This window comes from Ambystoma mexicanum, chromosome 13, assembly GCF_040938575.1.
Source record: "Ambystoma mexicanum isolate Mex_15411 chromosome 13, UKY_AmexF1_1, whole genome shotgun sequence".
NCBI classification, from domain to species: Eukaryota; Metazoa; Chordata; class Amphibia; order Caudata; family Ambystomatidae; genus Ambystoma; species Ambystoma mexicanum.
Genome location: NC_090938.1, coordinates 703,895,656 through 703,910,563, shown reverse-complemented (window position 1 = coordinate 703,910,563; position 14,908 = coordinate 703,895,656). Strand labels below are relative to the sequence as shown.

The window sequence follows — 14,908 nt, the reverse complement described above, 5'->3', positions numbered from 1 at the left end:
TCACCCTTAATCCAGTGGCAGCCCACTTCCTGCAGTGTCCTATCTTTAGTGACTTCATATGGCACGGAGTGTGTGTACTCGGTCAGCAATCACTTTGTAAATACAGCCTTTACAAGCAGGTTAACAGGGTAACAGCGATGGCATGGGGTGGGTGTCTTGAATACTGTGTGTGACTATTTCCCACTGGCTCCAGGGTGCTTGAACAAGCACGGATTGGTCAGTGGATCCCTACCATATCCCATGAACTCCTGAGACTCCATCCCCATGGTGGGGAGGAGGGCTTGCCTGCCTTGTCTAGTGACATAACCTGCTGTTGGCTGTGCACCACTGGAGGTGATGCGGTCTCACCCATCTGATCCAGTGGTCGAAGTGTACGAAAAGAAGTAGTGGAACTATGTTCCCTACTGGCCTGCACCGCTCGCCACAGACCCCATCGCCGCGCCCCGCTCCCATGCACAATAAAACCCCCAAAAAACATGTGCCTGATCTTTAAGGAAACGTTGTGTGCAGTGCACTGAAAGTGCAAGTTTCAACTTCTTCCTACACTTTTATTTTAAAAACAAAACCGTTCCGGAAAGGTTTCTTTTTAAAATAAAAGTATAGGAACGGTAAAACTTATAGGAGCACCGCTCCCGCCCATTTCGACCATTGATCTGATCAAAGCCCTCCCTCCCAATGCATCACCAGGTGTCACTCCCAAATGCCTGCATCACCGCATGCATAGAAGATCATAACAAAGCCCAGAAATTATAGGGGTGCGGATGAGGAATAGGTCTGTTGTCTGTGCCGGTGCAAACGTTCAACTTGAACTTTTCAACCCAGCAGTGCTGCCTCCCTGGCCAATTCGGTCTTGTTTAGTGCGACAGAAAGAGGTGTGACCAGTTGGTCAAACAAGCGCTGGCTTGTTAATAAAGTTAGTACTTCTTTTCTACCCCCGTAAATTAAATAAACATCACCAATTTTGTGTTTTGCTGAATGAATGCTAGAGTGCTCTCACCATGCCTTTTAAGGACTGATACTGTGCAGTCCCAAACCTAATCCAGCCCCTTTAGCACTGCCCTCCATAACTTAGTAGTGAAGCAGGACACCATGCACATCAAACTCTCTGCAGACTCGAGCACTGACATTTATTTTTTACAGAGATCTACAAGGGTCGGACTGGGGCATAAAATTGTCTCGGGCACCAACGAAAAAGTCGTCCACCGTGCAAATGGGAATGTATTCCGTTTGTGGTGCTTTTTGCAGGCTCAAAAGCTATGGGGCACCTTACCAGCTATGGAGGAGCTTTTCCTGTGTTTCACGTCCCCATGGGCCATGGGCCCACTTACATCGGGTGAACAGACTACAGACACTGGTCTGGTCCCCTCACAGCAGCTCTAGCCTTGCCCTTTTCAGCCAGGAAAACCTTTCACTCTCTTTACGTAACACGGTCGGGCGCTCTCATTCCCCCTCTACTTACATGTATGTGCAACTCCAAGCCTCCTTTCTGCTAAGTAGTCCCATGCATGCTCCCCTTACAGAGGCATTTCCGTGCCACCTTCCCATAGATTACCTCAAATGGCCTGGGGCCGCCTGGCCACATGGAAGAAGGGAAGGATAGGACAACTATGGCACACCCTAGTGAGGAAAAATATTTATAAATAGTAAGAGTCAACTTGGATACTAGGTGTTTAGAAAAAATGCTTATCAAGTATGAGGTGCAGAGGAGAGAGGGGCAACCATGACACCTTGGTTGCACAATACAATGAAGAGAATTTAAGTTCCCAAACCGGGAACTTACGTCCCCTGCACACTATATATATCTGGAATACCAGACCAACAAGTAGATATATCTAACAAGTGATTTTTCTTAATAAATTCAAGAAAGTCTGTAAATGGTAATGCATAAAAAGCGGTAATTTGTTCAAAACAATGACTTTGAATCAGATAAGGTTACAAGAAACATTCTTCATTGTTTATTCTTGATGTTGAAGCTGTGGAAGGCCCAACGCGTTTCGAGTGCTACAACACTCTTCATCAGGGGCAATAACAAGGGTTTCTAGGAAAAAATATATATATAATATGTACATTAGGAATATATTTACACCAACAACATTTGTTCAACAACATTTCCAAATAACTCATTTTAGATCAGGATATGTATCACAATAACCCATGACATACAAGGATTACCTATGTAGCAGAACGTATGACATTTTTAAATATACTGAGTATACACTAACCCTCAAGGGGACGACCTATCCCTCATTAATAACTGTAGAAACTGATGGAAAATTCACTAGGTTAATAGTATCTTCTCTGCTATGATCGAATGAGGAAATATATAGAATAAATATATATATAGAGAATTTTGAACAAATTACCGCTTTTTATGCATTACCATTTACAGACTTTCTTGAATTTATTAAGAAAAATCACTTGTTAGATATATCTACTTGTTGGTCTGGTATTCCAGATATTAGATAGTGTGCAGGGGACGTAAGTTCCCGGTATGGGAACTTAAATTCTCTTCGCCGCCTGGCCACATACCACTCTTCCCGACGCGGGTCCCGCACCACACCCAACCTCATGTGAGCCCGCCCAAGAGCCGAGTCATGCCGCCGGCGCCTCCATACCTCACCTGACTGCAGCTCGCTCCTGGCTGTCCTGGATGGCCACGTACTCGTCCTTCCCATTCCGACCGTGACCACGTGCTCTGGCCCTGCATCAGCAGCTGTAGGGGCAGCCCAGAACCTGACTCAGTGCTAGGAGACCATGGGCGCAGTGCCAGTGTTACCCCACAGGACCGGTATGCCAATCTCGGTTGGCAGTGGCAGCCGGTATAACACAGGGATCAGAGAGTGGCTTCTGGGCTCGGTTTCAGGCTCCTCCTGGCAGGGCACCTGCAGCCTATGTCCTGGCTGGGCCTCGATCTCAATTCCTATTACTGCGTGCGCCAACTGACACTGGGCCCGCACAGGGCAGGCTGCCCATTTAATCAACCCTGTGTCAGTGCACTGTGGAGCGCTGGCGGAACGAGGGCGTTTGCGCCCAGGCCTGGTGCCTGGCTGGCTGGCGCCACGTGAAAGCAACAAATGTTTCTATTTGCTGCTCTACCTAAGCTGAGGCTGTTTAGCCATATACATTATAAAAATCAACGTGGCTGCCTGGTGCGGTGGCCTGGTTTTGCAGGAGCACCTCGAGTCCTGCACAAGATAATACAGAGACTGGCTGCTGTCTCTGCTTGCAACTTTGCCACTCAGTCAGTGGCAACTCACTTTAAACGTACGGGACTACAAAACAGTGAGATTCTTTTTTCACTAACACACACATTTTTTTAATGAGATTTGGTTTTTGCGCAGACTGCTGGCGCGGCGCCCCCTAGAGGCTCACGACGTCAGGCAGCCGCCTGATCTGCCTGACGTAAAGACCGGCCTGGAAAGTCTCGGGAGTCTCCCGCCTAAACCAGGATGTTGGCAAGTGTGCACGTGCTATTTACAGCAAACATTCATGCCGGGTCGTGTGGGCGGAAGGCTGACAGCAAGGGTGGGGACTCGGGAGCGGCCTGGGCTGTGGGAAGGGGCGAGGTAGGTAGTAGTAACACGGCTGGGCCGCAGGGAGGTGGCGGCTTGTGCTCCGGTGGACTTTCACTTTTGCTCTGAGCCAGAAGCTGGCAAGCCCTGGCTACCAGTGCCCAAACACTTCACATAGGCGCGCTGTTGCCGGAAGTGCCAGGCGGGCGAACCGGGAGCCGACGAGCCAGAACAACCCCCCCCCCCCCCCATTCACTGAGGACCGAGGGCCTGCACCGGATGCGGAAAGGTGAAGCAGATTTAATATGACTGAAGAGAGAGGGGCGAGGGCGAACAAGGGGAGACAAGACAGGGGGAGAGGGAAGGTCGAGGGAAGGGAGATGTGGGTGCAGGGCAGAAGGGAGGGGTGATCAGATATCCTTGGTTATGTGTTTGTGGAAGCCTCGCAGTCTCTTAGCAATATTCTCCTACTGGCAGAGGACCAGTGCCCGCACCCACCGAGTAATAGTAGACCTCTTTTGAAGGGGTTTGATATTGTCTGCACTGGCACCCGTGGTAAATTGCTAACAGTGTTCCCAGGGATATGCCAGCTACGGGTCCCGACAGATGTTGGATTAAAATTCCCAGGAGGCATTAAGGATGGGCCGCCAGGTGTTCATTCACATCATTGCACAGCCTGATCACGATGCGCCCCCTCCCCGGCACCCCGCGACAGACATCCCCCTAAAAGTAACGTGCCTGGGCTGTGGCGTGCTGCTGGAGGCGGCTTGAGGTTAGACCTCTGGCTCAGGACCCATGTGAACACAGTGCCACCGGTTTCGGCCACTTGGTGTCGCCATAATGTGCCTTTTAGCGCACCTGTTCCCCCTTCCCCTTTTCCTACAAGGGCGCCCAGATGTTTCTGCCTGGCGCGACGTGCTGGGGGCGCACGCCAGGATTCGCGGGTAGGTCTCGGGAAGCCGAAGACGATGCAGTACTGGACCTCTTGCTATCCATGTTAGAACACATTGAAAGGAAAGAGAGGGCGGGAGGCGAAGTGTGTCGGGGCTATCCGGGGCGCAGATCCGCCAGAGCCCAGAAATTACCGGGGCACCTGGACCAATGAGTGACAGTACTGCTCTTGCCGACTAGATGTCACTATCAACCAATGTTTAGATCGCATCATCAGGTTTACAATTTCCTAATGTATAATCTATAATATAGAGAATACATTGTTTTATGTTTGCAACATTGTATTGAAATCTTGCTATTAGAATGATTCAATCAAATTAACATATACATAAGAATCATTGATTTCCTTCGAAAGAACATAGCTATTGGAACCTGTATTGACCTATTTTGATTTAATTTCGTATTTATTCAGAATGTTTTTATTTTAGTGGATTTCATAACTGCTGATTAAATTATATTCACCAAATATATTTTACTCCTTTTCACCACAGGTGCGGCAAGGAAGAGACGAGCGGGCAGCTTCTAGCGAGTCGAGTGGCGGGAGGGGCGATGTGATGGCATAAGTGTTGAGGAGGAGAGACTAGTCCTTGAAGAGGTGGGCTTTGAGTTCTTTTCTGAATTTTAGGAGTGTGGGGGCAAGTCTGAGGGCGACCTGTAGGAGGTTCCATAGTCTTGGGCATGGGTGTAATTTTAGGGGGGGGGGCAGGGGTGTTTGTCCCCCCAACTTTCATGGCACACCATGTTGTCCCCATTCATTTGGCTGGGGCACCTTTTCTTCAGATGCCATGTCTCCCCCAACATTTTCAGCAAAGTTACTCCACTGGTCTTGGAACATAGGCAGAGAAGGCTAGTTACAAGAAATGGCACCTTCTGGGGGAGAGAGTTCTTGATGAGGTTAACAGAAATAGCCACATGGTACGTATCCCTTTACTTCCCTTTAGTAACGTGGTTCCAAGTGAAAGGCATGAGAGGCACAACCAGAAGCACAACCAGTTTACTAGCTCTTAAAGAAAACACAGTCAAACATATCACAGTCCAAACAAAGTTATCAACATACCGCATACACCATAAAAAGTTGAGCTAGAATCCTATTTGCTCCATACCCACGGAACTCCCTACCCAGTGATTTTAAGAGCATGCCCCTGTACTGATCTTCCAGGCTGCTTGCAAACAAGTATTGGCAAAGCCAAAAGATTTGGCTTTTGTTGCCAGGTACTGCCTTAATGGTACTTCCTGCACCTAAGACGGCAACAGCTGGAAAATGAAGTCAGTGTAACGGAAAGTCAGCTCTAAGGATTACACAGACTGCGCATTTTTGACTTTTAAAAATTACACAATTCTGGTCATTCTGTTTTTGGAATTGAAATCTGCTAATCGGATCCCACTTTTATAATACTCCATGCCAAAAAGAATAATGCACACATATACCTGGCTGTGACCGTTTGCTGACACCCCCACCAGCTGCACTGCAGTGGCAGCTAGGCAGCTTCAATGCTTCCCTAAGCAGAGCTGCTGCAACAACAAGTCCAACAAAGAGGGGGCTTTCTTAATTGCATGTTCCTCTGGTTCATGAATGCGCACCTCAGCACTCCGAGGGCAGTGATTCAAAAGTGAATGTAGCCATGTATCGTGCTGACATGGCGGCTACTGAGAATACACAATGTTTGATGTTACTTCTTTGTAGAACTTGCTGAATGTGATCCCAGGAGCTTGTGCTTTGGGCAGAGAGGGTCAGGCAGTGGGTTTGAATTACCATAGAGGTTAGCATGGCTAGGGGCAGTCAGTGGGTGGGTAAAAATCCATCTAACACCCGCAAGCTGTGTGCCTCATTTCCCTCCTATCTGCACTCCAATGCAATAGTTTCAGTTTACAGGGGCTGAAGACCAGCAGTGGATCGAGATAATGTTCTTGAGTGTTATAAAGATCTGTGCATCATTTAACCCCAGAAGCGCCAAGGACGAGTATGCTCGTCCTTTTTGCATAGACTTGCATAATAGCCTGGCACCAACTATTTCATGATACATTTGCAGATCACTGGCAAATGTTTTGAGCCATATCGTTTCCCACAATTGAAATTGCATTACCATATTGAGGCAATATGACTCACGAAGATGTATTTGTAAAGTCTGTTTTCCTCGTTGATGACCATTACATTATCAACAATTAGAACTGACGTTAGAAATACAGGGCGTTTGTCAGGCAGCACCAGTAAGATTTGTTTTTTAAAAATTTAAATGTGCCTTCGCGACTGCTAAAGGCAGCGGAGCATAGAGAGGTCAGGGGACGCAGGCCCAACATTTTGATGCTGCTTGGTGCGCAGGCTGATACCAGTGAATAATGCTTGTTCCAAGCTTCCTGATTGGCCAGCACCCCCTCCCAGGCTGCTAATGAAATGTAATTCACAATTGTTTTCTATTTTGCCCACAATTAAATCAATATTACATTTGCTGAACAGCTTCTATAAGTTTGGTTTTTTAGGCTTGAGAGAGCATTTTGATAAATGCAGAGTAATTAGGCACAACTTTATGAGTTAGAGAATAATGTGGGAGAGAGAAACCTGGCTACCTTGCACTGGGATATTTGGAAAGGATTAAGTTCCACGCTCAGAGCGGTTGATACGGTGTATGTTTATTTCCGTGAAGACTCTTAGTCTCAGTGGTGGTCAGCCGACGCGTGTTTCGACCTTTGGGGTCTTTATCAAGGCTATGGTTAGATTAGTAGCGTTGTGTGTGGTACCAGGTGGGGTCCCCCTTGGGGATGAGCTGATCCTATTGAGTCCCAGTCTTGTGTCCTGGATAGGCCTGTGGCTGTGTTTACAGTCCTGTGTGAAGCGAATGTTGTCCTGGAGGTGTCTCAGAATAATGTGACTTATAGATGAGAATGTGCAATAGCACCTGGAGCGTTCCAAGTGCCAGATGGGATCACCAATTAATGATCTCAGGCCCAAATGACCAGGCAGACTCAAAGGATATGGCAAAGTACTACTTTATTATTAGCTCAATGAAGTAGGGAAACCTGGTGAACAAACAGATTGTAGCTCACACACTCTCGAAGCATTTCCATTACACAAAAGGTAATGCACGCCAACTATGACATCATCCTACGTGCCGGTAATGTACGTCAACTATGACACCATCCTACGTGCCACCCATCTCTTCTCATTTATCTTCTCAGTGTATATGAATTTCTTCGTATTCACATATATATTCACTTTGTTACTTCAGTCACATCTTCATTCTTTAAGTATTCGTATATTGTTTCAGCGCATCCCTGCGTCTTCTCTTCATGACGTCACCCTACATTTGTCGGACTTTGCTTATAACTCTTCTATGTTCTACAGACATCCTTCTACCACGTCAGTTCGAGGATACATTGGATACGGTTGTCTGAATGCATAACGTTTTACATATCTTCGATGCAGTATTGGGGTGATACTTGGTGTCCCACGCAGTGTCTTCTTGCTATTCTTCCAATATGACGGAGGGGAGGGGGCGGACACTATAGATGATGTGTACATCTGCCTCTCTACAAGAATCTGCGATTTTCATCTGCAAATCCTCATAAAAGTTCAAGCGACTGACTCTGTAGAAGAGCTGCTTTTTCCAGAGTCAAATGCAAATTAAAATAAAGGGAAATGGAGGTGTTGCTGGTGGGATGATGGCGTTGGTTTGTTGTCAGTGGCCTTGCTGAGGGCAAGCTGGCATTAGCTTCCTTATTCTGCTTAGAACTGCCTTGAGGGGGGGCGCTGTTGCGCCGAAGCAAGATGGCCGCCTAGGTGTTGTGCTCTGGATGGGGAGAGCAAAGAACCTTCGTGTTCAGGCCCGCAACCCCACTGCATCCGCCTGGAATCGACGGCGCATCCCTATAACCCTATTCTCTGTGGCCCTGGGAGGTTTCGTGGAGAAACGCGCCCCCGGCGCTGAGCTCTGGTCCCCCGGTCCCCGCTGGGACTCCTTCTACCCGATCTTCCCGTCTGCCGCTCCGTGGACCGCGGCCCTTCCAGCCACTTGGGGGCGCGGTGTTGAGGCCTACTGCGGGGGAGGGGCCTGCGGAGCCAGAATCTGTTCTTCCTGCCCTCCCGACGGGCTGCCTCGCCCTGTTGGCCCGCCACAACTACTGCAGATGCTACCTCCGTTGACACCAGCGACGCCTGTACTGAGAGATTACCGGCACAGCTGGCCTGCCGTCTGCGGCTCTGCGCCTACTCGCACAGCACTTTCCTCCCTGCCACCCCTCCGCAGGCGCTCCGGTTCAGGCCTGCTACCAGGTAGGGGTTGAGGGGGGTTGAGTGGGTCTGCCTCCAGCGGGCCTTGGCCCTCTTCATTGGCTCCCCCCGGTTGGACTACGCCCCTCGGCCGACCCGGTGCCACACGTGCGCGTGTTTGAACGCCTGGGAGAGTACCCATAGCCGGTCTGTGTTTTTTGGGCTCCTTGATTCGACCCTGCTCATAATACGCGCCATCATCGCTCCCTGCTACGGGCATCCTAATAATCCATGCCCTGCTGGGGATTTCAAATTTTGGCCGGGAGGCACACATATGAACTTCTCTACTGCACGTTCCCACCCCCTGTGATGTGAACGGCCGGCTGCATTGTCCACACAGTGGCTCAAAGCTGAATCTGGGATTGATTACTGGACCTCACCGCCCATGGAATCGCTTGCATGGGTTTGGTAAAGCAGAGGAAACACTGCTGTTCCGCAGATCCACACGCTCCTGGCTGGGGTTGGTCCATCCCTTGCCTCCAGGATTACCCTGCTTGCAGCGGCCCACAGTGATTGAGAAGATCATTCCCTGTCTCTTATTAGCCTACTTCTCGTGGCCCCTGCCATTGCCGCTCCGGTCATATCCTCCCGCACTATCATAGAACAACGGTGGCCCGGTGCGTTATCACAGGACAGGCCTCCAGTGGTCCTCGCCTGCCCAGAGAAGATCATCCTGAGCTGCATCCGGAGGGAAACTTGCCACACCTGACAGCTGGCACCTTCAGGGCGCCGGCGAATTAATCTGTACTTGCCATCATGACCAAGGGAGCGGGAGCCGGAAGAAAGCAAAGCTCACTAAATATGTTTACTAAGACACCCTCCAGACCACCGACCGAGCCTCCAGAGGAATCGCCCACCGCCTCGATAACCTCACCCCCAGATGACTCGCAAAAAATGCTGGAATATATGCGCGAAGGCTTCACCACGCTGCATACTAAGTTAGACGATATGAATGGTACCATCTCGTCAATAAAGGCTCATATCGAGAGAACTGATAGCCGGGTTGCTGAAATCGAAACAAGGGATGGCACTACTGAGGATGACCTGGGCTCCCTCCGTGCGGCGGTTACCACTCTCACCAGTCGGGTCCTGGCAGTGGAGAAGAAAAACGATCTTGAATCCCGCACCAGGCAGAATAACCTCCGCATTGTCGGCGTGCCCAAGGACGACATTGGTGAGCCCATGGAGGAATATGTGGAACGAACCCTTGTAACACTACTGGACCACCCTAAGCTGTCAGCACAATTTGCGGTGGAAAGGGCGCATCGCTCCCTAACCGCGAAACCCAGACCTGGCGCACCTCCCCGCCCCATCATTGCCAGGATCCTGAATTCTCGTGATCGAGATGCCCTCTTACGAGCGGCCGGAGCTAAGGGGGAGCTGCTCCTTGGGGGGGGGGGCGAGGATACACTTATATCCAGACTTTTCCGTGGCTGTGCAGCAGCAGCGTAAAACCTTTATAGCTGTTAAAAGAAGTCTCTGAGACTTAGGGGTTAAATACTCTATGCTTTTTCCTGCACATCTGAGAATAGAACACACCAACCAAACGTTCTTTTTCACTATCCCAGAGGAGGCCTCCAAATTTATAAACAAACACATCCCGGGCTGAGCCACTTACTGTCTAGATGGGATGTGTACCTACTCTGCATACTGCTGTGCCTAGGACACGCGGGGGACCCCGGTTGGCGTCTCCCTCTATGATGGCACCTTATTGTTGAAGTTTATTGGTTGCTGGTTTGTTCACGTTGCTCCTTTTATCCTATGCAATTGCGGCCCTGTGTGCCACGCTGACTCATTGATTCCAGAGGCATTACTCCCTGACAAGACCCCATCTCGGGTGACTATTCTATGACTACTACCAGATTCCTGAGGGTGGGTCCTTTGGACCCCTGTCCCGCCCTTAACACTCGGACTCCACATTTTGCTCCCCAGATGGTGTATCGAGAAACCTTGGCTGCTTCCCTCCAGCTTCATTGGTTTCACTTCCCATTGGCCGTGGCCCCTCTATTACCTGTACATGCCTCGAACACTATGGTAAATACTATTAGATTGCATACTCTCCTCACGCTCTCCCCAGTCCGGTGCGCCACTGCCCGGCAGCTAACAGTCCCCCAGGCGTTGATGCCTAGAAGTTCCTGGTTGATATGGGTTAGTTTGGGTCTCGTCCCTCCGATTGGGGGAGGGATGTGGGTGAGGGGAGGGGGAGGGGATGTTATGGTTAAAAAAGTTTTGACGGCTACTAGAGGCGCCCCATGCGCCGAGGCAATGCGTTTTGAGTACACAGATGGGGCTCCACGCACCACCGGATCCACTAGCTCCCTGTGGCTGGTGCCCCCGTGGCAGGAATACAAGCAGTACACATGCGAGTATGGCTAACACTGACCTGACCTTCATGAGCTGGAATATCCGGGGGTTTATCAATCACAGAAAGATGAGACAGGTACAGCTACATGCTGAACGTCATGGGGTGAAAATCCTATGTTTACAGGAAACCCATGCTCGATCAGAGCAGTGTGAGCGGTTTGCGAGGCAATGGGGGCCCCAGAGGTACTATACTAACTATTCTACGCAAAGCCATGGCACCTTTACTCTGATACACAAGAGCCTGAAATTCACATGCCACCACTTGTATATCGACCCTCTGGGCAGATCCGTATTGATCACGGGCAAACTGCTCCACCAAGAGATAGCCATCCTGAATATATATGGTCCTAATATCGACAACCCTGAATTCTACCTACACTTAGCTGCCCTCCTTGAAAGTTACCCCCTGCTCCCAATATTATGGGGGGCGATTTCAATACCATACTAGATGTCACCCTAGATAGGTCAGGCACCAGACCTCGCCAACTTTCCAAGGCAGCCTACACTATCCTTACATCCCTTCCCCGTCTGGCACTTGTGGATGTATGGCGCCTAATGAACCCTGATTCCTGCACATTCTCCTTATACTCTTCGGTTCACGATTCCCATTCCAGGATAGACAGATGGCTTATAACGGACACACTGGTCAGATCCTTGTCTCACTTGGCTATCCTCCCTAGGACGCTTTCAGACCATTCACCAGTACTCATTTCCCTAAATTGGGGTCAGGATGCCGGAAAAGCTAGGTAGTGGAGGCTGGGACCATATGCGCTTCTCGACCAGGCCTTCGCAGCCGAACTCGAATCCTCCATCGAGGAATTCTTTGAGATCAATACAGACACAGTAACATCGCACGCTGTCCTGTGGGAATCGTTTAAAGCATATGTGAGAGGGATGGCCAAATCCAAGTGCTGCGGCATCCTTAAAGGAATCCGTTCTAACATTGCCACTAGCGAATCGGCCCTGGCTATCCTTGAGTCCCAATATGCCCAAGACCACTCCCCAACCACTCTGGTTGCTCTGGGTTCCGAGCTGGACAGGTTTCGCGACCTCGCCCAGTGAGAGGTTAAATTCCTAGACTCCCCTCAGGTGGTGAGGAAATACGGAGAGGGTGAACGCCCAGGTCGTATGCTCGCCACGCTATTGCGCTGGGAGTTCGGTGCCCCCCATATCCCTGCGATAGTGAGACCTGATGGCTCACTCGCCACCTCCCCGCAGGACATCAACTCCCAGTTTCAGGGGTTCTACACCTCCTTGTACTCTGCTGCCGATGGTCCCCAGGTTCCGGAAATTGATTCCTACTTAGAGGGCCTTCCCCTATCAGTACTGTCCACTGAAACCAGCCTTCTCCTGGAGAGACCGTTTACCCCCGAGGAACTTGACGAGGCCATTGCGTCGTTGGCATCAGGGAAGGCTGCTGGCCCCGACAGGCTCCCCATGGACTTCTATAAACGATATAAGTCAATCCTGATTCCGCAACTGTTGGCCTTGTGGGAGGAGTCGTGTGAAAAGAGTATACTCCCTCCATCTCTCCGGGAGGCACTGATAACAGTGCTCCTCAAACCGGGTAAGCACCCTACTCAGTGCCGCTCATGCCGACCGCTGTCATTGATTAACAGCGATGTTAAAATATACGCTAAACTGCTGGCCAACCGCCTAGCCCCATACATGCCGCACATCATCCACCCGACCAGGCGGGATTTGTCCCGGGCAGGTCTACATCCCTGAATTTGAGGAGGCTCTTCAATGTAATCAGCAGTATCAGTCCGACCACACAGGCGGTTGAAGCCACCCTAGACATGCAGAAGGCATTCGACTCGGTCTCGTGGAGGTATCTATGGTGAGTCCTCGAGAGGCGCGGGTTCGGCCCCAACTTCCATGCCTGGGTTAGGCTGCTTTACACTGCCCCGTCGGCCAGAGTTCGTACCAAGGACATATGTTCCACTCCCTTCCAGATATCCAGAGGCACATGACAGGGTTGCCCCTTCTCTCCCCTTATATTCGCTATTGCTATGGAACCCTTTGCGGACATGGTACGCCAATCACATTGACATAGGGGCCTGTGCACAGTCGGCCAATCCGATGTAGTTTCCCTATATGCAGACGACGCTCTTCTGTACATCCGGTCTCCCGACTTTAACCTCGCCCCCATACTAGCAGATGTGGCTCGCTTTGGGGACATATCTGTCCTTAAAATAAATTGCTCCAAGTCCACCTTATTTCCACTTATGGACTCCACGCATCCCCCCTCAGATTTATGTGGATTCAACTGGTCGCCGTCCAGCATCACCTACCTGGGGGTGGTGGTTTCCCGCCACGTGGCCAAGCTCTGCGAGGATAATTATAAGACTTACTTAACTAGCCTCGCCGTGAGGGCTTCCAGCTGGTCCAAACTCCCCATTTCACTAGCAGGCAGGATTGGAATACTTAAAATGGTGGTATTACCCCAACTCCTGTACCGATTCACTAACCTCCCTGTGTGGCCTGGGGATGTTTTTTTCAGAACACTGCGCCAGATAAGCAACACCTTTCTGTGGCATTCGGGGGCTGTCCGCCTTAAGCTGTCCACATTGACCGCTCCCAAGGAACTGGGTGGGTTCAACGCTCCAGATTTCATCAGATACTGGGTAGTAACCCAATCGCAGTTTGCGTCATATTGGTTTAATAACACTGATCCCCCCCAAACGTTCGGCTGGAAAAACTGGCGGTCTCGGACCGCGTGAGAGATTCTCTGATCCTCAAACCGGCACCCCCTGACCCAGACTCCGCAGACCCGGTTGCTGCCACGTCCTTAGCATTGTCCAAACTTTGGATAATGGTCGGCACGCCTCACCTGTTCCACAGAGAGCTGCCATTATGGAACTTTCTTCCCGATGTGCCGCGTATCCCACAATCAGTCGTATCTCACTGGGCAGATGTTGGCTTCCTGGCACTCCGAGATGCCTACGAACAGGAGAACTTTATTGAGTGGCTAGATCTTCCCTCAACCCTTAGACACCGGCCTTCAGTATGGCTACAATACTCCTCACTACGGAAGAATCTCAAATCCAAATTCCCTGATTTCCCCGCCTTAACCCCTGACGAGCCTATAGTGGCGGAACTTTGCTCCTACCTCTCCTTTAGGGGCAAGGTGTCGAGACTGTACTCTTTAATGCAGAATGGGGCGGCCCCCTCCTTCACAGGGCTGAGACGCGCATGGGAGGAGGATCTTGGAGTTGAGCTCACTGACGAGGGATGGTTCCGAATGTGTGCCCGCACCCACAATGTATCCTATAACACTAAATTTAAATTAATACAATTCAAGGTGCTACACAGATACCATCATACACCAGTAAGGCTACATCGCATGTTCAGCAGCGTTCCTCCCAGCTGCCCCAGGTGTGGCATGGATCGAGCTTCCTACATTCATATGTTATGGCACTGCCCCCGTCTTACCCAATTCTGGTTAGACGTCTGCTCCACACTATTGGATAGCCCCCACCCCATTACACTGCCTGTTTCATGATCTCCCAGAGCTGCCCCGTGACTCTAAGAAACTTGCAGGTCTAGGCATGCTGTTGGCAGTCCACTGTATACTGTTGTTTTGGCTCCGTCCCAGGGCCCCTACCTATGCACAGTGGCTCAGATCAATTACATGGGTTCATGATACTGAGGAATCCGGGAATGCAATGCAACACTCACACTCGAGGCCAAGAGACATCTGTCGGAAGTTTCGGGACTATATGGCTGCCATGGCCTCACCCACAAACTCTGTTGTGACCTCCCCTGAGGGCTCCCCTTAAATGATGTCTTCCCCTGATACAGTTGTTAATGTTCA

The 14,908-nt window shown here is 50.3% G+C and overlaps 1 protein-coding gene across 1 annotated transcript in view; it reads left to right on the top strand.

Moving 5' to 3' along the window:
* Positions 1–3,581: 3,581 nt before the first annotated feature.
* Positions 3,582–14,908, top strand: part of LOC138520500 (butyrophilin subfamily 1 member A1-like) — a 71,366-nt gene continuing 60,039 nt past the window's right edge. Inside the window, exons 1-2 of the mRNA XM_069632858.1 lie at positions 3,582–3,801; positions 4,955–5,058. The gene's annotated coding sequence lies outside the window, so the exon portion shown is untranslated. The remainder of the gene's footprint in view (positions 3,802–4,954; positions 5,059–14,908) is intronic.